This window comes from Lissotriton helveticus, chromosome 7 (assembly GCF_964261635.1).
Source record: "Lissotriton helveticus chromosome 7, aLisHel1.1, whole genome shotgun sequence".
In the NCBI taxonomy this organism is placed as follows: domain Eukaryota; kingdom Metazoa; phylum Chordata; class Amphibia; order Caudata; family Salamandridae; genus Lissotriton; species Lissotriton helveticus.
The window spans coordinates 1,159,944,691-1,159,966,698 of NC_136068.1; the positions used below are offsets into that span (position 1 = coordinate 1,159,944,691).

Here is a 22,008-nt window from a genome sequence, read left to right on the forward strand (position 1 = left end):
TGGGGTATAAGGGTGACAGAATTAAAAGGGTGGCATGCAATGGAGAGAATTGTGGCAGCTGTTAAACAGGATGTAGTTTGAAGCGGTTCAATTTTTCAGGGGTGACTAAGTCCATTTGTTACAAATATGGCTGGAGTTGTACTTGTCACTGTGCCATGCATTGGCTAGGGTGCTGGGTATTCATTTATGGTCAAGATATTAGCTGGAGTGAAGACTGGGGTTATCTGGCACAGCTAAGGTTGGGACCACGGGGGTCAAATTAGAGGTAATGTGTTGAGACAATTAGGGGTGGGTAGGCCAAATCAGTAGCGGATTATTGATATATAGCAAGGTTAGTAGTTCTGAGGTGATTTGACTAGAGTATTTGCTGTTTGTGATGTACAGCTGCCTCAATAAAGCAGCCTTTTTCACACTAAAAGTTGTCTGTTATGTGCCCTCTCACCCAATAGGGACTTGTAGGGCATCCAAACAGGGGAAGGTGTGCCCCTGGGCATTTTGGGCTATGGTACGGACCAGAGGACTGCAGCTAGTTTTGGGCTATATTGGTAGGCAGGAATGGGGAATGGGGAAGGATTGAGTTAAAGTGGATTGGGCTACCAGCCACCGTTTTGTGGTAAGGTGACACAATGGCTGGTACCTCAACATAGGTCAAATTTTGGCCCACCCACCCAAACCTTTATTTGGCATGGGTGGAAGGGTTTTATGTGAGAGGTGAAAAGTATTTGGATCAGGTGCACACAAAGGGTGTCTGTTGTACATGATTTGTTGTGGAGGAGCACGTTGGGGGGAGATGTTTCCTTGGTTTGAATCAGTTTTATTGCTGTCGGAGTGGGTGAGGCAATTTAAAGAGTAAGTTAGGTCTAAGTTTACACTTGCAGAAGGCAGGGTGTTAAAGGTTCAAGTTTTAAGAAGTAAAGTTTGGAAGGTAGAATAGAGTGACAGGAAGTCGAGTTGGGGGTTCTGTGAGGTGGGGCGGTTAGGGATGTAGGCTAATCAGTAGGTTATGGATGCATAGTGAGGATGGTAGACTTGAAAGGCATTTTGCCTACAATAATTGTTTGTGATGTGCACCGTCAATAAGGCAGCCTTTTTCAAACTACAAGTGATCTGTGCTGTGCCCTCTCGTCCATGGCGGCACATCTAGCTCCTTAGGTGGCTAGGGCAGGTTTAAATAACATCCCTATCTATAAGCGCTACTTACGAGCGTCATTCATCACTGACTAAAGCTAATTCTATGTCAGGACAGGAGGCTCCGATTATGCTTTTCTCATTTCTTTATAATGAAATGCTCAGCAGCCAATATGATAAAAAAAAACTACATTTCCCATGAACACTAGGGAATAACCATAGAGTATACAGTATAAAAGGTCACAACTCTAGTCCTTCTTCCTCTTTCTTTGCTGCTCCGCAGCCAGTTAGGTGCCTTTATCAGTATTTGCATGTCTTTTACTGTTTAATCGCTATTGTATTGTGTAATTTTCGCTTACTTTAAGCTTTCGCTTTGGCGTTTGCAGCGCGCTGTGTTTGCGCTTTGTTGGAGCGCTCCGGCTCCGGTTCCGTTGCCGTTTCTTTCCCGTTCCGCCCGTTCTTACGGCGTGTTCTTTGTGGGAGCGTGTGTTCACCTCCCTGAGCCTAGGAGCCTGTGTGCTGCCTTGTTGCTGGTTGTGGAGCGGGAGAAGGGGTTGCCGGCTCGTGCGGGGAGCGCGCGAGCTCTCGAGCCGTGTCTTCACGGGCGGCAGTGTCGCGCATGCGCATTGCCATATTTCCGGTTTGTGACATTCCTCACAGCGCCGGTTGAGAGAAAGGTCGTTTTTTCAACGCCCACGCCCACAGCCTGTGAAGTTTAACCCCGTATGACGCCGGGATTCAGTGAGAGCTTCGGTAGTTACTTTGTGGCATAGGCTTTGCCTAGAGTGTGCTTTTGAGCTTGGCAGGCTTATCTCCCTCCACTTTCTACTTTGTTTGGAGTCAGGTTTGTGCCTGCTCTGTTAGCCTGCTGTGGGGTTCGCGCACTCCCCCTGCATTGTGTCTTTGGCACTCCATATTTCTCCAAGTCATCTTGTGGGCTCTTATTTACTACACTTGTGTATCATGGAAGACTATTATGGGGATGACGATGACTATTATTATGGGGATGAGAATGATGGTTCTTTGGAACATGATTTGGTGGAGGAATTGGACAAAGGTGTCCAGCAATCTGTCAATAAGGCGCTCGTACGTGCCATTAATCCTCTCAAACATCATTTGACCAAATATGGGCAACAACAAGGTTGGTTGCCGATGACTAAAAAGTCCTCCAAGTCTCCTGTCAACCCCCACAGTTTGGATTTCCAGAAATTGGCAAAAAAAATTGGCGGCTGAGGCTTCCAAGTCTTCTGCGCCTCAAGATACCGACGAATCTGATCAGGTTCGTACTTCAGCTTCTTCTGATCATGATTCTCCTCCGCCCAAGAAGCGTGTCTGTAAGGAACATTTTGTTGACGCTCCTGAGCATCCCCCGGTGTTGAACTTTGAGCCTGCAGATATCCTCCACCCTAACTCTTCCTCTTGGTTGCCTTCACCTGCAGTTGCAGCTTATGTTCAGGCTCACATTCGTCAGCCTTTTGATGCCACTGTTCGAGCCAGACTCCGCTCCGAATGTCCGAGGCCTGATCTCGCAGATCATTTGGCGGATACGCCGGAGGTCGATCCCATGAAGGTCATCTATTTAAAAAAGTACGCTAAGGACCCTAAAAAGGGCCTTGACAGGTCTTAGCGGTCTTGCCAAGACAAATTGCTTGATTTGCTTGGTACACTGACCAACATTCTGGATCTTGGGTTCCAAGCGAAGGAGGCCTCGGCTCTTGTGGACCCTGATGAATTAAACGAATGGGCACAGAGGGCTGTCTGTCAATTGGGTAACGCCAATTGTGCTGTATCTTCAGAGCGACGCCGGTCTATTCTTTTGAAATTAGACCCTAAGCTAGCGGAACTATGGACCTCTGAGTCGGTCCGGAGGCGCAAGGTCTTTTGTTTGGGCAGCCTTTCTTGAAGGAGCTCACCAAATTTGTTTCCACCTTCAGTGGCATCGATAAAGCGCAGGCTTCTTTGCGCCGGGCTATGCGTCCGGTTTTTGCCAAGGCCGGACGACATCGTGGACGCTCGTTCGGCCGAGGGTCGCATCAACAGTCCCACCGAGGTAACAACTCTCAACGTGGAGGACGCCAAGACTCAGGATATTCCACCAGAGAGAACTTTTATCCCTCCCGCAAAGGGAGAGGAAACTATGGAAAGGGCCGATCCGGAGGACAACAAGTCCATTACCAGGACTCCAACTCTGCAGGTGAGCCTGATTCGTGCTTGCGATGTGATTTTGGGGGGCAGGGTACAGTTTTTTCTCAAAAACTGGCGCATGATCTCCAGCGATGCATGGGTGCTAGAAACCGTTCAAGGGTTCAAGATAGAGTTCTACCAACCCCTACAACAGGCCTGTGCTCCCCCTCCTTTAAGTTTTTCCCTTCAAGATCAAGCTTGTCTCTCCAAAGAAATAGACGTCCTTCTCGACAAAGGGGCGATTCTTCCCACTGTCCGTCATCCGACGGGGTTTGTCAGCTCAGTCTTTCTGGTCTAGAAGAAAGGGGGCGGAGCTCGCCTGGTTCTCAACCTGAAAGACTTCAACGGAGGGGTCGTGTACCGGCACTTCAAGATGGAGGGAATCCATCTCTTGCGGGATCTCCTTCGCGAAGGGGATTGTATGGTCCGTCTGGATCTCAAAGACGCATATCTGTCGATTCCAATCTTCAAGCCCCATCGTCGGTTCCTCCAGTTTCACTGGAAGGGTGTTTGGTACGAGTATCAGGTTCTCCCGTTCGGCCTTTCGTCAGCACCATGGTCCTTCACGAAGCTTATGAGGCCGGTTGTGGAACATCTCCGAGCTCAGGGTGTCCATCTGATTATTTACTTGGACGATATTCTCCTTATGGCGGATTGCCCACTCAGGCTCTTGACTCATCTGGAGTGGTCCATCGATCTTTTGCAGTCTCTCGGTTTTCTGATCAACATTCAGAAATCGGTTTTGACACCGTCGCAATCCATAGATTTTCTGGGTTTCAAGATAGATTCGGTTGCCTGTCAGCTTCTCTTGCCTGGTCAGAAAATGTGTTACATCAAGAGGGAGTTGACGTCTGTTATTTCCAGACAGACTGTGTCATTGAGATCGTTGGCACGTGTAGTAGGTCTGTTAGCGTCTTCCATTCAGGTGATCTTTCCGGGTCCTCTGCATTACAGGGCAATGCAGCGTCTGAAAATCCAGCATCTCCGGAAAGGCCTCAGGTACTCGGATCAGATTACTCTGTCGGAAGAAGTGAGGTGGGAGATGCAATGGTGGCTAGACCACATGGAGGCCTGGAATGGTCGAGCTCTCTTCGGTGCGTCGCCGGAACTAGTGATAGAATCCGATGCCAGTCGCTGGGGTTGGGGAGCCCGATGCGGTCCTGACTCGACGGGGGGTCGTTGGTCTCCTCAGGAGTTATCTCTCCACATAAACTGTCTGGAACTCCTAGCGAGTTCTTTTGCGATCAAGTGCTTTACACCCCATCGGTCCAACTGCTGCATTCTTCTCCGAATGTACAACGTGTCCGCAGTCCGCTATGTCAACAAGCTGGGCGGGACGAAGGTCCAAGGTGCTTGCGGAAATAGCCAAGGACTTTTGGCATTTTTGCCAGCAGCAGAAGATCACTGTTATTGCGGAGTATCTCCCGGGTCGCCACAATCAAATTGCGGATTGGCACTCGAGACATCTTCGGGACTTCAGCGACTGGAGGCTTCACCCTCGCGTGTTCCGCTCCCTTCTTCGGCATTTGGGCCAGTGTCACATAGACCTGTTTGCTTCTCGCCTCAACACGCAGCTTCCGCTATTTTACAATTGGAGACCGGATCCATTGGCTCTTGCCACGGATGCCTTTCTTCAGGCTTGGCCATCGACTCTGTGCTATGCGTTTCCCCCATTCATGATAATCCCCAGGGTTCTGGCTTACGCCAAGCGGTATCGAGCGGATCTGATTCTGATTACTCCGCTCTGGAGGGCTCAAGCATGGTTCCCGGTTCTCCTGGAAATGTGTTGCGAGGCTCCTCTCCTTCTACCCCAGAAGTGGAATCTTTTGCTGGATCCTCTCGAAGATCCGCATCCCCTGATTCTATCCGGATCTCTCCAGTTGCTGGCATGGCGGATCTCGGGGACCGCTGGACGATCCCAGGCATTTCTAGCGACGCTTCCAAATTCATTAGTGAGGCCTGGTCTCCCAATACTCACAAACGATACAAGGGTGCTTGGAAGCGTTGGTGTGATTGGTGTGTTCAACGGGAAGTTGATCCCGTTTCGGCAGATGTCTCCTTGATCATTAACTTTCTGGCGTCCCTAGCCTCTTCAGGTTTGGCTTATAGGACAGTCAACAATTTTCGTTCCGCTATTTCGGCTGGACATATCCAGATTGATGGCAAGCCTTCTGGTGAACACCCTGTCATTTCCAAATTACTTAAGGGTATTCGTCTCTCGAAACCGCCCAATCCTAAGTATGTCTCTTTATGGGATGTTTCCATCATTTTGCGGTTCTTGGAGGCTTGGCCTTCTAATCCGTAGTTGTCCCGCAAGCAGTTATCTGCGAAATTGACCATGTTGTTGTGTCTTGTCTCTTGCAAACGCGTGTCGGATGTCCGCGCGTTGGATCTTGCAGGTCGCTGTTTTACTCCAGACGGCGTTACTTTTCGTCTTTCCAGACGTACTAAATCTAATACTGCGGTGATTACGTATCCCTCTTTTCCCACTCATCCCAACCTTTGCGTTGTGCAGTGTCTCAAGGATTACGAAGTAAGTACTGCTTCTTTACGTTCAGATATGCAGGGTCAGTTGTTAATTGCTTTACAGAAACCATTTTGCCCTGTTACCCCAGCTACGTTAGCACGCTGGGTACGATGGCTCATGTCTGAAGCTGGCATTGATGTGTCTGTGTTTGGTGCACATTCTGCACGTGGGGCGATAGCTTCTAAAGCTTTCTCCTTGGGTGTCACTCTTTTTGACATTATGAAGGCCGCAGATTGGTCCTCTGATTCAGTTTCCAAAACGTTTTATTATAAACCAATTGATCATATTTCTTCTGTGGTGGTGGACCAGCTTTGAACAAGCATAATCGGAGCCTCCTGTCCTGACATAGAATTCAAAATTTGCAAACATACGTGACAAGAATTTTCAATTCTATTAAGGACAAGGAGGCGAGGATTATCCCACCCATTGTTTTTGATTTGCATTGTTATTTGCTGTAATCTGTATTGATGATGTTGCAAAACTCTCTCATCCCTTGTTCCCCCCCCCGCAGTTTGCATTCTTACTCTTGCACTATTTGGGTATTACGGCTATATGTCTCTTTTCAGGTTCTGACTCGAAGTAGAGTTTGCCGGTGCCGTCCGTCTACGTGTTCTTCTACTACCTGCGTTCAGTTCCTTTGGATATCTACGGCGTGCTTTGCCCTGTTCCTTGTGGTCTACGTTGGATTACCTTTTGGACTTCAACTGTTTCCTCAACAAAGAAAGAAGAAGAAGGACTAGAGTTGTGACCTTTTATACTGTATACTATATGGTTATTCCCTAGTGTTCATGGGAAGTGTAGTTTTTTGTTATCATATTGGCTGCTGAGCATTTCATTATAAAGAAATGAGAAAAGCATAATCCTCGCCTCCTTGTCCTTAATAGAATTGAAAATTCTTGTCACGTATGTTTGCAAATTTTGAAATCCTACCTATATGAGCTGTTGTCTCTGAACTCATGGCTCACACTCAGATCACAGTACCGTGCAACGTATTGCCTGCGTGTGCGGCAAGTATAAACACATACTGCAAATTTTGAAATCCTATCTATATGAGCTGTTGTCTCTGAACTCATGGCTCACACTCAGATCACAGTACCGTGCAACGTATTGCCTGCGTGTGCGGCAAGTATAAACACATACGACCGTATGGTGCCGCCAGGAATGCGCCATATTAACAGCATAGCTTTAAATGAGCCGCACCCCTTGAGATCTGAAGGGTACGTCACACGGTGCTCCCTGTTATATGGGGAGTAATCATCAGACACACACAGGTACGACTGTTCATCGTCCTGGCCAAACCAGGACCTTTTTATTGGTGAACACAAACCCCACCCCCAATAAAGCAATTTACCATAACACTATATAAACATCAGCTGTAGCAGCGCAATCCCAGCGATGCGCACAACTTTTCTTTGGAGGCAATGTTGGCATTGAATCGTTTCTATACACATCACAGCAGCATGCTGTATCCTCACAGCAGCATGCTGTATCCTGTGGCTGGGAGTCAAGCAACACGCGAGCGTGCATCCGCACCGAGAGCAGCGCTCGCATCTTTCCGTCGATGGGGCGATGGTGCAGCCTGCTGCGCGCTCCCGCGCTGCTCGGGCACGCTCCCGCAGACCGGCTGAAGCCGGTATATATACCAAGTACCCAGCGAGGGCTGGCAGTGCAGAAGGGACCGGGGGAGGGAGAGCAGTAGCAGGCAGTGATCAGCCGTGTGTCTGGGGGCGGCGGGGGGCGAACCCGGGCACACGGGGTCCTGTCTGAAGCTCGCCTCCTCCGGGAGCAAAGGGTTAAAGAGGTCAGGGGGCTACAGGGCGCGGAAAGGTCAAGTTCAAGGGGGCTTAGATCTAACCTGCATCCGCCAACGCAGGACACTGCTGGTGAGTACTGCTTTGTTTTACTGCATACACGTAATTAACAGCCGCTATAAAAGATACGTTTAAGCAATAGTTGTTAGCAACTTATAGAACTATTAAAATATACACCGGTGCCGGCCCATTTGAAGCACAGCGCACGTGTTCGTACTTGTTAGAGGAGATAATATATTCATAATAGGATTTTTACAGATCGTTTACAAGTACTTAGAATTATAGTACATATACGGAACATTTGTATTTAGCTGCACGTTCACAGAATGTAAAAATGTTATGTAGATTCCAAGTGAACTTTAGTTTTTACGTGTTTTGGAGATTACGCTGTGTACTTGTTTTAAAAGCACGCTGGGTAGCCGGTGTTGTAGCAACGCCAGTGATGCTCTCACTCAGGTGCAGTTTCCAGTTACACGGCGGACCAGCAGCAACTCGGAGGCTCGCACTGTGCTGCCTTGTGCCGGCGCATACATGCCATCGGCACGTTCTATTGAAGGCTGAAGGAAAACTGCTTTGAAACCTAAACCAGAAATTATGATATTTAACCCGGCGTGTGATAATACCGCATCCTTCAAAAAATTGTCTTTTTTTTCTCGGACTGACGTGGACATCGAAGTGACACCACACATCAATTTTTCTCAGTGGCATACAGCTTGTCCCGTTCTTAACCCGTCAGCCGCACGGTGTTTGCTGCTGCGGGGTCAGGGGAAGGGTAGTTAAACGTGGAAACTACTAAAACTAAAGGGGTCGCTAATGCACCTGTTTACGTTGAGAGATTCTGCTGCTTCCTTCTTCGGCTTAAGATGCAAGGGGTACCCAAGGGACAAGCCAGGAGCTGCAAGTCAAGGGTAACATTTGGCCCCAGGCTATGATTAATCGACCCTGTGTTGTGAACATTCCTTTAAGGATCTCATTCTCGCACTGGGTTTAGGGAAGCGAGTTAAGGTAGCGGCGTGAGTGCCTCTGTGTTTAGGGCACACGTCAACAACCTACTCAGCCTTCTCCCAGGCAATGACTGACTCTCAGCTGCCGTCCTCACAGAGAAACTTCAATCCGAACTCTCCCTCGTGCGCTTTATTTATGTATTCCAAATATGGCGCTATTTCCGGCTAGTGGCGTCACAGCGCTGCACAGTCCAAGAGGTGCACAGCCACAGAGCCTGCTCCTCGGAAGGCGCGTACTGCGAACAGAACCCACCTCTGTACAGACCTGCCACGGCGAACGTCCCGTACCCTTAAGCTACGGTTACAGCTTTACAGGCGATGATACAGGCACGCACGAGTTTTCATTCCAAGAAATTATTAAAATGTCGCTATATGGTTATTTTTCACACTTTTTTCTAAAATAAAGTTTGTATAGCGCGAACATGACCCTAGAGGGTATCACAGCGCTTTACATTATAAGTAAGTAGGACATAGTTGTAACAAATAGACACTCGTTACATCTATAAATAGTGCTACCAACTAAAGATGACAGGGCGCTGCGCTGTCCCTTTTTTAAAGGAGACTTTTGTATTTCTCTGCGTCATGCTTAGTACAAAGGGTGAATGAGCCAAGCGCGCTGTTGCCAAGCGCGCTGTTGCCAAGTGCGCAGCAGGTTCTTCTCTAGACCCTTCTCTCTTGAGTTTCCTCCTGCTGGAAGACGCGCAGCCGCCACCATTTCCGCTTTATACTGGAAAAGGGCACGCGCTTGTTACTCGCCGGTTGTATAACGCAGAAGCCCTGAGATTGGCTGTGAAGCGCCTGCGCGTTCAACAGAGCTCGATGAATAGTGCGCGCAGTGCAAACAAACCTCGTGTTTTACACATGGCTCTGGTGGAGCGCTGCGCAACAGCAGCAGATAGCTTCCATCCGGTAATGTGCCACATCACAGCGGAGAAGAAGTGCAAGACTGAGCTCAAGCTTAGATGTATTAGGAGTCCGTCTTAACATAACATACTCCATGCACTGGACAGAACTCGGCAGCCACACCACAGAACATGCAAGCCTTCTGGCGTATACCTTAAGACGCGGCACAGGTGCACAATACTACACAGAGTACAGATGCACGTCACGATAGTGGACACTCCTCTACAACCAGTGCGGGTGCGTACTGGTGCCAGTACACTATGCAGTCAGTTCAAGTGCTCAATGGTGTACAAGAGAGCAGTCAGTACAAGTGCTCAGCACAACAGGCCACATCAGTATACGAACTTTACAGGTACACTTTGTTGAACAGAAGGCACACTTTGTTGCCTGCTAACCCTAAAACCGCCCCCCACCAACCTGTCTTCTTGAAATCCTGAAGCAACATGCATGATCCAGGCTTAGAGGCAAGCCAGGGTAAGGTGGTCCGTCCTAAACATACAATTCCAGTCCACATTGAGGTAGCTAGTGCTTCAGCCAAGCTTTAGGCATCCCATTTCCGGGGATTCTTCCAGACTCCCGCGCGTCAGGAGAGAATGCAGAAGAAAGTGGTGCGAAGAGGAGTATGATTGTACCTACGACACACTGAAGGTCTCCGACGCTTTCACAGATTTTTGGAAAATATGACCTTGTGAATTAAACGTTACAGACTAATTGTTCTCAAGCTCATTTTTATTAAATTATTTGGTACAGCTAACAAGGACTGACAAAGCAAATATGTTTGGCTTGTTGTGTTGCAGATATGCATTTGTTGTGTGACATGTCTAGATGCAATAACAGAAAACTCACAGAGGAACCCACCTACTGTTTAGGTGGCAGAATGTGTAAAGAACGGGATTTTAGTTTATTGTATTGCAACATTTGTATAGTTCTCACTTCTCTTACGTGGGCATGGATGATGTGCCTACATGAGCTGCATGCTACCTCACATAGGGTGGGTTGAAAGGGTTCTGTTTGTCTTTTGATCCTGTTTGGGAAGTGTTTCCATATAGTATTTGATGACCACTGATTGCATGTTTCAAGCCACTCCCTTAATTGCATAGCCAAGCCTCTTGGAAAAGATTCATAGTTACTATTTGGCCACGCCCCTTTCAAAGACCCTCCCACTTTTTCCAGAGACCCTCCCACATTTTTCATCCCATTTAAAGCATTGCTCCAAGGTAAATTTAGCTATTGGGGACGGAACACATGCCATATTGGACTGTGGATAGTGCAGAGAGGGGAGGCAATCGGTTTAATTTCCAGAAGATCCATCTGGGCTGGTCTTGTATTGCAGAAGCTGCATAACATTCTTTGTAAGTTCGCTTGACCTGGATTCATCTTATGGCCCCCCCTCCTTTTACCACTTGCTCCCGCCAGCCCTCTGCTGCGCACTCTCCTACCTCTCCTGCTTTCTACCTGCTAGCTGGACACCAATAGTCTGCAACCCACAATGTAGTACTCCTGTGCTCAGCCAAATACTATGTCGTTTTGTTAACAACATAGCTACATTTGGTTTGGTGTTTTTTTGTTGTGTTGATGTGATTTCTAATACATGTATGTACTCTTTTCTATAAATCTTTTTTAGAAGGGCAATCATCAAATCTATTACTTATGTTGATATTGGTTCTAATATCTGCTCTAAAAACTTGGATCAGTAAGCATAAGGGAAGAAAACGTTACTGTTTTTGATTAATTGCTCCTTTTACGTGGTTTACAACACTGCTCTGTTTGCTTGTCTGTTTCACGATTGGCACATGGTGGACTAGCTGTTTATATAACTGTTTTTCACCCATTCCACCTTGATCACTAAAAACTCAGGGTAATTGAATAACCGCTCAGATAGTTTCACGATGGTACACAAACTCAACTGGAATACATTTTTGGTGAGTTTTCTAAATGTTATTGTACAATCAATAGGGAGGAGGAAGCATCAGAGGTTCATTCAGCTTCCAAACAATAGTAGTTATCAATCAATAATCATTCACAATCTGCGGTGTATGTGAGCACCGCTTAGTGTGGTTTGGTAGATAGCGTCATCGTTGGATCTGTCACTCCAGTGTCCCATTCTTTGTGACTGTAACCCCCACCAGGAGGGAGACTGTCTGGATATCAACAATGGTAAGTGAGTTAAAATTATCTCCTATCTTGTAGGTAAATCTTTTTTGGCGGAAGAAAAGATAGAGATAAGTAAAAAAACAAGGGTGGTGCTGATCCACCACACCTGGTGATCGGGTCAACATGTTTCGGCCTAGAACAGCCCAAATGAGTGTATTGCTTTCGCCAGGACCAACACTTTTGGGGCGCTAGTCTCTTAGGGCTTGTCTAAAGGAAATAAAGGGAGGGGTTCATTCACCTGTCTTAGTCTATGAGCACACTTAGCTTAATATGGAAATCAGTATGCATCATTTGGTTGGGGAGAGGCACGCAGGAGGCTGTGGTGGACAGTTTAAAGCAATGCTTTACGTATTGTCCTTAAATATCCCCCCATAATCATGAAGCATTAGGAAGGCCTGCTTGGAGTTTAGGCTCAAAAGACCTGAGTCTATCACCGTTTTCCTCCCGCCACACCTCACCCAGACTAATGACTGGATTCCTAACGAGTTGTCTAAATGAACATTTAGATGCATCTATAGTAATTCAAGTTAGAGAGGTCACATTGCATGTCAACCTAAAGTGGTAGAAATTCAGGGACTAACAGGAAAACTAGAAGGTATGCTTTTTGTTTTCTCAGAGGGGTCACACATGGACTGCAAAGTTCCCAGTTTGGCAACATTAATGAGAAACGGGTTCTCATGCACGAAAGCAGCAGAGACCAATGCTGCAGAAAGGCTATGGAATGTTATGTGAGGGAAAATGACCGAGACAGCATTCCAGAAAGTGAGATCTTGGAGCTACATTATGCAGCGCTGAAGCACATTTTTCCAACCTTATTCAGTACTCATTGTATAATAATCAACTAAATCAAAATATATCGCGAAAAGAAAACCCCAAAAGTAGTCTAAGTTTCCCTTTTCTCTACAGGTTCAGGATGACTGCCATGGACACCGCAAGAACCTGCACCAATGTTAAAGTTTACACCAAAGTGCCTGATGGAGGCTGGGGCTGGGTGGTGGCCATTGCCTTCTTCTTTGTGGAAGTATTCACATATGGGGTCATCAAGACGTTTGGAGTCTTCTTCAGTGAACTCATCACTTACTTCGAGGAAAGCAACAGTCGTATATCCTGGATCATCTCAATATGTGTGTTTGTGATGACATTTACCGGTGAGTGGCACTCTTCCCCAGACCTCAAATAAATGTGTAGCGCCTTAAAGCTGGATACTAACATGTGTTGCTGTGAAGCTAAGGCACCCCCTGGTTACTTTAGGGTTCAAGAGGAGGGGAAAGAAACAAGGAAAACTGTAACTGAAAATAACCTCTTGTCAAACCCAATAGATTTACGTCAGGCAATTGCTCTGTTATAATCCATTATGTGTACAGCACAAATACAGTAGGGACATTAGTTATATTTTTAAAATAATTTGAATTTATTTTGTACAAAAATGTTTTCATCTTTTTAGTATAAAATCTTTTTTTGACTTTTTTTTTATACATAAAAAAGAGCAGTTCATTTTTCATTTTTCAATATACAGGATTATTTTCAAGTATCACAATATTTTTCTATAAATGACAAAAGTTAGAGATCCCCACAAACACAAAAGAACATAATAAAATTGTAATCACAGATCATACTCTCATGCACACTACCTTATCAGTCAGACTATTCACACACACTGACTCACACGTAACAATTTTTCAAAGGAAAGAGAAAAAAACAGCAGAAAAGCACATCTGATCTGGACTGAATAACCATATTCATATAAGGGCTATTATTTCATCCTCTTAGTTGTCTGAGACTTTCTTTTAGCTGTTTTTCTTGTGATGTATCTCTCCGAAGTGCAGAAGTGGCCTACGTACGTTTCGGTGACTCGATATTTATATCACCTTCATCAGGGCCGAAGAAAAACTAACAATATCCACAAAGAAAAGTGGGGAGTCTAAATATCTGAAACAACATAGATACAAAATGTTCAGTTTTTACTGTGCTGTACACTGGAATCCACACTAATATATATCATATAGGAATTATTTCTGTGCTTGCTAATTGACAGTTAACAACCCAGGAACTTTCCTACATTAAAAGGACTGAATTCAAGAGAAATGAAGAGGAGGAATAGCCACTGTGAATAGTAATGAAAGTTGGTGAAACTACCTTTCGTAAGTTTCAAGCAAGTGAAAGAAATGAAAAGAATATAAATATGTGTGTAGGATAGTCCAACCTTCACCATAGCGTCAAAAATCTTTATATAGAAATCTACATTGTGGGTACATGGTAGAGAAATCAGGAAGTAAATCTTAATGCGAGATCATGAGATGTCCTGTTACAAACGATGGCAGGGACGTCCTTATAGGTAAATATCTGAAATGGAGCAAAGCTGTCTGTAAAACATGCAACTGTTCTACACAATGTTAAAATGCATGTCATCCTGGCAACCACCCTTACTTACAATAAAGGGCTGAAGGCAGTGTCTATAAGATCTTGTTAGGATAAATCAGGCGTCTAAGTTTCGCATAACTTCTCAGCGAGAAGGAAGAAAATATTGTCATGTGTCCTATGGAGGAATAACAGGCTTGGATCACATATGTTTAACAATACAAGAGATTCTGAGACCAGATAATATAAAGTTATACATTGCTCAGGGCTTACCATCATTATATGTGTTAGGGGCTCGAGTAGGTCACTTTCTCTGTTAGTTTCCTCCAAACGTGTGTCAGCCCGTTTTTCTAGGTCGTAGTTTGCCAATTATCTAGAAAATATAAGGCAGTACACTAACTACTAGTATTGTCCAACATGTACAAGTAGCGAATATCCTTGGCTGCTTCAAGATAGATTGTATATGTATAACTATGTGTCCCATATCGTATATAGGTATCTCTATAGTTTATAGCGTATAGAGGAAAGTCCTCTAGTATACGAACCCTTAAACTGCTCTATGTGCGCCAGTACCTAGATAGGCAAAAGCCCCAGGCAGCACGGTTTGTGGCGATGTAACGTCGGAACGAACCTCCCATATTGGTCGACCCAGCACGACTTTTACGGGCTTACAAAAACTGCGCACTGCTCGCCTGGTCTCTGTGTTATTAGTATTTGCAAATCAGTCTGTGGCAAGGTATCTGACGAGGAGTCTACTTACCCCCCAGACATAGAGGAAGTAACTGGCCAGAATCGAGCACGATGCCTACTGAAGTATTTCTCTAATAAAACTAAAAAAACTAGGAGAACTAGGCTAACTGGGGTCAGAGCACGTCCTGATCTAAATCTTACCGTGTCTCGAAGTAAGGAAATGCCGAAATTCGCAGCTGTCTGTGTCCGAAATATCGCGATAGCCGGAGACACTACCTTGGTCGCTTTTTATGTGGTAAGGTTACGCGGGAGTTCCTAAATGATACATCGCGAGAGTGGAGGTGTATCCGCGAGTATTGCACAGGAAAAAGCGAGCGCCATATTAGAATTGGAATACTGCATATCTAGTAAAGTGCAACTACAGAAGAACTCTTCAAATGCGTATCGCGGAAAAAATGCAGCGGGAGGAGAAATACACAACCTATTAGAATGTGGCCGCCATACTTGCCTGATCACCGTTTTTTTAAAAGAATTTTATACGGCATTCGGATTGGTGGCTCAGTAAGTATGCACTGAAAATATAATATTTTTGCCGTTTAAACAAAACCTGCAGAAGTAGTCCGTCTCAATATCCTGTGTGGAAAGAGCAAAAGGTAATCGTAAAGACACTCCCAGATGTTTGTCTTTATCTATATGAAATGATGGTTTTAGACCATACTGAAGTTATAGAAGAAGGTCTTTAAAGCATGGGATTATTAAACACATGTAAGAGAATGGCTAGTACAGACGTAAGATCTAAGGAATAAGGTGTCCTATACGTACTACTGGGTGATATATTTCAAAATAAGGTCTTTCAAGGTATGAAAGGCTAAGCCGAGACAACCCCACTCCCAGATAAATGTCTTTATAAGATATGAGATGCTGATTATAGACCACAACAGAATTCTAAAATAGGGTCTTGAAAGCATGGAATTATTAAACGATGATATAGCAGTCAGATCTAAGAAGGAGGGATAATATATCCTATATGTGCTCATGGGTGAATTATTTTAACTCGGAGTCTTACTAGGTATATACAGCCACACCCAGATAAAGTTATATTTCTTAATAGGCCAACATGACCTCTCACCCATGGGCTCCAGATGTTATAATATGGTAATTGTCTGACTCTAAGAAGTTAAATGTAAATGTCATAACTGACATCACGACCCATATGATTTCCTCATTGAGACCCTTACGTACAGTATCTAAGGAATAGATCCAATACGTTTCTCTTTGTTTTCTGAGTTTTGTCGGATCTTTGCCTGGTACATCCCTTACACGTTCTAGAATGATCCATCTCATATCTTTTTCTGTATGTTGTAACTCCTGGTAATGGGTTACCATAGGTGCTTGAAGTTTCAAGGTTTTTATGGCTGATTTATGTTCCGAGAATCTGGTTCGAAATTCTCTTGCCGTTTCCCCTATGTAGCCTAGGCCACAAGGGCAGAGTATCAAATAAATGACATTGGAACTTTTACAGTTGGACATGTTTGATTTCTCCTGACTTATCCCCACATACCCATGTCTGTGTCACAATGGCGGATTCACAAGCGTGGCAATTGCCACACTTGTAGTTGCCCCTTGGTGCTGGCAAACCATCTATGGTCGTTTGTCTAAATGGTGCTATGACCTTAGGTCTACTGTGCACCAACTTATCTTGTAAATTGGCATTTCTTCTGAAAGCTACCATGGGTTTCTGTAGGGGGTGTTCTGCTTCATGTGTGCTAAGAATCTTCCAGTTTTTATCCAGAACTTGTAACAGAGCAATTGCCTGACGTAAATCTATTGGGTTTGACAAGAGGTTATTTTCAGTTATTTTCAGTTACTAACATGTGTTGAACATGAAGGGGGTTAAGAGATACTGCAGTTATGATCTTAAACCAAAACCTGCGTGAAAGCAGCAGTTCTTTTGTTTACACTTGACCTTGTAATAGGTGCATCTTTTAGTAAGTGTGCAGCGTGCAGGTCTTTGAATCTCACCCTACATTATACTTGGTAACGTATTTATTAACAGGCCAGGACGTCAAATTATTGCATGCATCAAGTATTCACAAACTGGTGCTTTTACCAGTATGTCATGAATATATTGCATATGTACCAGACAAAAGGGGACTTGGTTGTGAACGCACAAAGTAAAAATGTCCTCCTTTGTTTTCTTTTTACTTGCAAAAACAGAACTGGTTCATTTTCTTGGTAAAACTAACTCTCCTTTATTTTATTCCAGCTCCACTGTCAACCGTATTGAGCAATCGTTTTGGCCACAGACCAGTGGTTATGGCCGGAGGGTTCCTGGTCAGCATCGGAATGGTCACTGCATCTTTTGCACGCAGTGTCGACGAAATGTACTTAACAATTGGTCTAATATCTGGTAAGTTTCTAAGTACGACCAACACAAGCTATCATTGTACTATGGCATGAATCATAGTAAGGCAACACAACTGTCCCAAGCTGGACTGAGGTGAATGATAATTTATTATGGCCTTTCAGGACATTAGGGAAGTTGAACTGTAATGAAGCGGAGGGAATAGTTTTTGAATCATCCTGGAAACATTTAGCAAAAAAGTATAGAAATATAGGTAGATGTAGTGATAGACAAATGTGTTTGAAAGAGCAGATAAATATAATTATAGACTTACAACCTGCTGCCTCGGGCTATCATTATATTTCTCTGCTCTTTTAAACACATTTCTAAAAGGTTTTCAGGATGTTTGTCAGACTATCTGAGTATTCCACTAACTGCAGTTAGAATGTTCTGATCTAGCTTCGAGGAGGAGAAAAGGCCCGTTTTAGACCTGCCATCTTGCGACAGTTTGCACTCTAGTGGTTGGCAGGCCATAGCATTTAATGTGCCTGCCAATGCAGACTCGCAGCGGGGGCGCCAAAGGCAAGCCCGTCCGCAACGGTGCCAGCGGCAGCGATGCTGCCGAACCTTATTCAGGTACTGCATTCTCGACAAAGCATCAAACTATAGCCAGTGATGGTGCCGTTAATGCGAACGAGGCAGCCATCCTGTAGTGCTAGAAAACACCTTAAGCCACTTCCTGCTCAGGTACACTAATTTCACTCTCCTAGGGGACCTTAATCTCCACCTAGAATGCAGAAATTGGACTGGAGTGGACAATCCTTTTGAGATAATAGAATCAATCAGTTGATACTCCGACACACCAAGCGGGTCACACATTGGATGGAGTCTGCTCCAATTTCACCTCGCTAACGGTTGACACCCCCATCCTGCATATATGGTCGACAACAAATTTATCCCCCTTAGCATCGAGATGCCAATTGTGAAATATCCTGCTAAGCAAATTCCCTCCCCTCATCAAAAGCGTAAGTGGGTGCAATTAGTTACCAACTCAGAGCTGCCCACTATTGCTCACGCTTGTGCCCCTGTCTTAACAGGCAAAACTTCAGAAGACTCACAACTCTTCCACAATTGGATGACTTCAATAAGTGATGAGTTAGCCCCACTGGAACAACCTAATAAGAAAGTGAAAGCCAAAACCCACAAAGACCTTTGGTATACTCCTGCCTTAGCTCAACTACATCTATGTAAGCAACTGGAACGTATGTGGAGAAGACCCTATGACCCAGCAGACCAAAAAACATTTTAAATAAGTAGGAGACAATACCACACACACACATTAAATTAGCCAAAAAAGAGTATTACTCTAACAAAATACTCGAGGCTCACCAAGATCAGAAAACCATCTTCTCAATTATAACGTACTTTACTGACCCCAAAACACTGAGTAGAGAAATTCCCCAGACTCAGACGTTATGTGATCAGATCTTGATCTTCTTCGAGTAAAAAATCCAGAACATTTAAAAAGACCACCACAATCCCTACGCAAAACTTGGACTTTGATTTAGAGCCTGACCCCACTAGCATCAGTCCCTCACTCCAGGTTTTTGAAACAGTCTCGCTTGAGCAGACATGTGGAGCAATCGCTGCCTGTAAATCAGGCTCTCCTTTTGATGCTTGCCCTCCCATGATCCTTCACCAAATCATAAATATTGTTAACGCTGTGATTAACCAGATTGTCAATTCCTTGTTAACTACAGGCATGGTCCCAGCTGAATGGAAATTGGCCATAGTGAAACCACTGGGAAAAAACCCCAAAATATAGACTCAGCTAATCTTTTTAATCTCTGTCCAATATCACTGTTACCAATATTGAGTAAAATCACAGGAAGACGAGTTAACAGAGAACTGTCTAACTTCCTTGAAACTGCCAGGATCCTTCACCCGCGGCAATCTGGTTTCCGTCCCAAGCATTCAACAGAATCTGCACTTTTAGAAATATCGGACACACTAAAATCTATGGCTGACAGGCAGGAAGGCAATCTTGATTTTACTCGACCTGTCTGCCGCATTTGATACCATTTCACATGGCATTCTCCTTGCACGGCCAAAGTCTAGTAGCATCTCAAACACTGTATTGCCTGGATTAGATCCTTTCTTACCAATCATAGGCAAGCAGTGACTCTTGGAACGCTCCTCTCTGCCGAACGTCCCATCACATCAGGAGTACCACAGGGCTCATCTCTCAGCCCTCTGTTATTCAATATATACATGGCCCCTCTCATCTCCTTGATATTTTCTTTTGACATTGAAGTAACGTCCTACGCAGACGACACACAATTGATCCTATCCCTAGATAAAGATTCCACCAAGGCAGAGCTTAATTTCAAACTATGCCAAACAGAGGTCCCTCCAGTGGATGAAGCTCAGCCATCTCTGGTGCAATACAGATAAAATCCGAGATCCTCCTGATAGGAAAGGACAATTCCTTCCAGCCAAGTGTGTGGTGGCTGTAAGATGCAACAGCACCCCCAAATACTGTCGAAGTAGCAAAGAACTTGGGAGTGCAATTCAACACCTCACTTTCCTTATGACCACACGCCTTGACAGTGGCAGGGACTTGTTTTAATATAATCAAGACACTAGAAAAATTCTTCACCTTTATTCCTCTCTCTGTAAGGAAGACAGTTGTGGTGGCACTTATACTTTTCACGTCTAGATTACTGCAATAGCCTATTAGCAGGAGCAAATAAACTAACACTAAAGAGACTACAAGTGGTACAACACACGGCAGCTTGCCTAGTTCTAAAATTACCACGTAGGTCCTCCGCAGCTCTTAAAACCCTCCATTGGCTACCACTGCATAAAGAGAATCCTATTCAAGATACTCTTAATCACCTTCAGACCATCCTTAAATTTAGGCCCAACGTACCTCTCAGCTAGATTCACTCCCTACACCACAGCAAGGACTCTCAGATCCTCATCGGCAAACCTCCTCAAACCCCCCTGTTTTAGGTCAAAACCACGGGAGGAAAAACTGTAGCCTCACTAGGAGCCAAAGCTTGGAATCTCATGCCAACACACCTGAGGTTGCTTAAAACAGACAGTTCAGGAGAGCTATGAAGACCTGGATCTTTGAATCTTCAGAAGAACGCCGCCTATCTCTCATATAGGGTCCCCCCTGTCCTCCTTGACTTTCTTCGCCCAGCTCCAGGATGCTCCTTCATGAGTGACAGCCGGCACTTTATAAATGCCTATTCAATTCAATTAATCAGAAAAACTGGAGTAGTGGCGGGACAATATTTGTCTTATTTCCACAGAGTAAACAAATTCGCAGTTATGTTTTCGTCACCATCTCACCAACATTTTTTGTCATTTTATGGAAAATGATTATTTCATAACTTGCATCACTGCCTCTGCTTTCTAAAGACACATCACATTCAGACATCATACATAAAACCAGTAAACACAAGTCCTACAAATTCATGATCTCTATTACACAGAGCTTCCCAACATATTGTTTTTGTCTTCGAACAAGTTTAAGACCAGGAGAGGTATTACAAAACTACTGGTATCTAATCTTCAAAGTAAAGTACTAGAGTTTCATAATTCTGTACGTTGTTTGCAAAGAGGTATGGACGTGAATACAGGACACACTAGTTTATTTTTCACTGGTAGGACTCTTTTTCTAACACAGGTACATACTTTTCTAAAGTGACGATGTTCCGCTATCCGTACCAAGAATGTTCATAAGACCCACCTTGTGAAACCAGCCATTATGGTTTCAGTGGCCACTATAATCTTGCGTCCTAAAAACTGTGTGTAATTTGTAAAACAAAAAAAAGGGGTAAGGAATCTGCACATGGAACCAAGAAGTCCTCTTCAGATACACCTTTGTCACTGTTTCCCCATCTTACACGTCCTTCTTTCTCTCTTTGCTTCCTTTCGCTCTGAAGAGTTTACTGCCATGACAGATTCTCACACCTGTCCTTTCCATCCTTCCACAGGTTTGGGATACTCCCTAAGTTTCATTCCAACAGTCACCATACTGTCACAGTACTTTGACAAAAAACGTTCACTGGTTACTGCAGTTGCCTCCACTGGAGAATGTTGCGCCGTTTTCGCCTTTGCACCAGGTAAGCAGTTCAATATAACTAATCCCAAAACAAATGCGCCCAAATGTGAAATGCTCTTCCCATCGATACACACTGGAACTTTAGGATTACGGAGGAGAGCAGTCATACCAGGTTTAAAACCCCAACAGAATATTGGGCTGATGTCAGCAGCGCAGGGAACAGGACTTACGGTTGTGATGTCGTCACTGAAAACCGGCGGGGTGGGGAGGGGCAGGGTGAGGGGTGGTAAACACCGGAATATGGATGATTGCAGGTAAGTAAACAATTAAATTAATGAAACAAATTTTGTAGCGCGCCCTGCATTGCAAAATGCGATGCAGGGTGCGCTACGAAATTCGTTTTATTAATCAACAGGAATATCAGTCTAGGTTCTGTAGTGTACCCACAGACCCAATTAGCTTCCAAATCCACAGACAGATGTAGATCTTGTGAGGATCTGAAAACTGCCTCAAATTGTGTGCAATTTCAGTTCTCTTGCCATCGGCTCAAGATGTCAAAAAGGTGGGAGCATGAAGTAACAAGATGACACGACGAGGAGGAGCTACGCGTTGAGCATCATGGCCGCCTAGGACCTCAGCTCCGCGTTACCTGCCCTCCGGCTCTATCATCCTGCACACAATCCTGGCATCGGAGCCCACCACCTGACAGAGGAAGTGAGGCGGAGCTCCCGACACCGACTCTGGCCCCGCTATGACATCGGGGGCCAGAGAAACATCTCCCGGTAGTTGCGGCCTAGAGGACGGCCGAGACCGGGGGCTCGAGTTTGCCT

At 44.9% G+C, this 22,008-nt stretch overlaps 1 pseudogene across 1 annotated transcript in view; it reads left to right on the top strand.

The window, feature by feature from the left end:
- Window positions 1-7,447: 7,447 nt before the first annotated feature.
- LOC144770063 (monocarboxylate transporter 7-like) overlaps window positions 7,448-22,008 on the top strand; it is a 39,627-nt pseudogene continuing 25,066 nt past the window's right edge. The window contains exons 1-4 of the transcript XR_013598784.1: window positions 7,448-7,722; window positions 12,618-12,859; window positions 17,026-17,169; window positions 21,111-21,239. The product of XR_013598784.1 is annotated as a monocarboxylate transporter 7-like (transcript). The remainder of the gene's footprint in view (window positions 7,723-12,617; window positions 12,860-17,025; window positions 17,170-21,110; window positions 21,240-22,008) is intronic.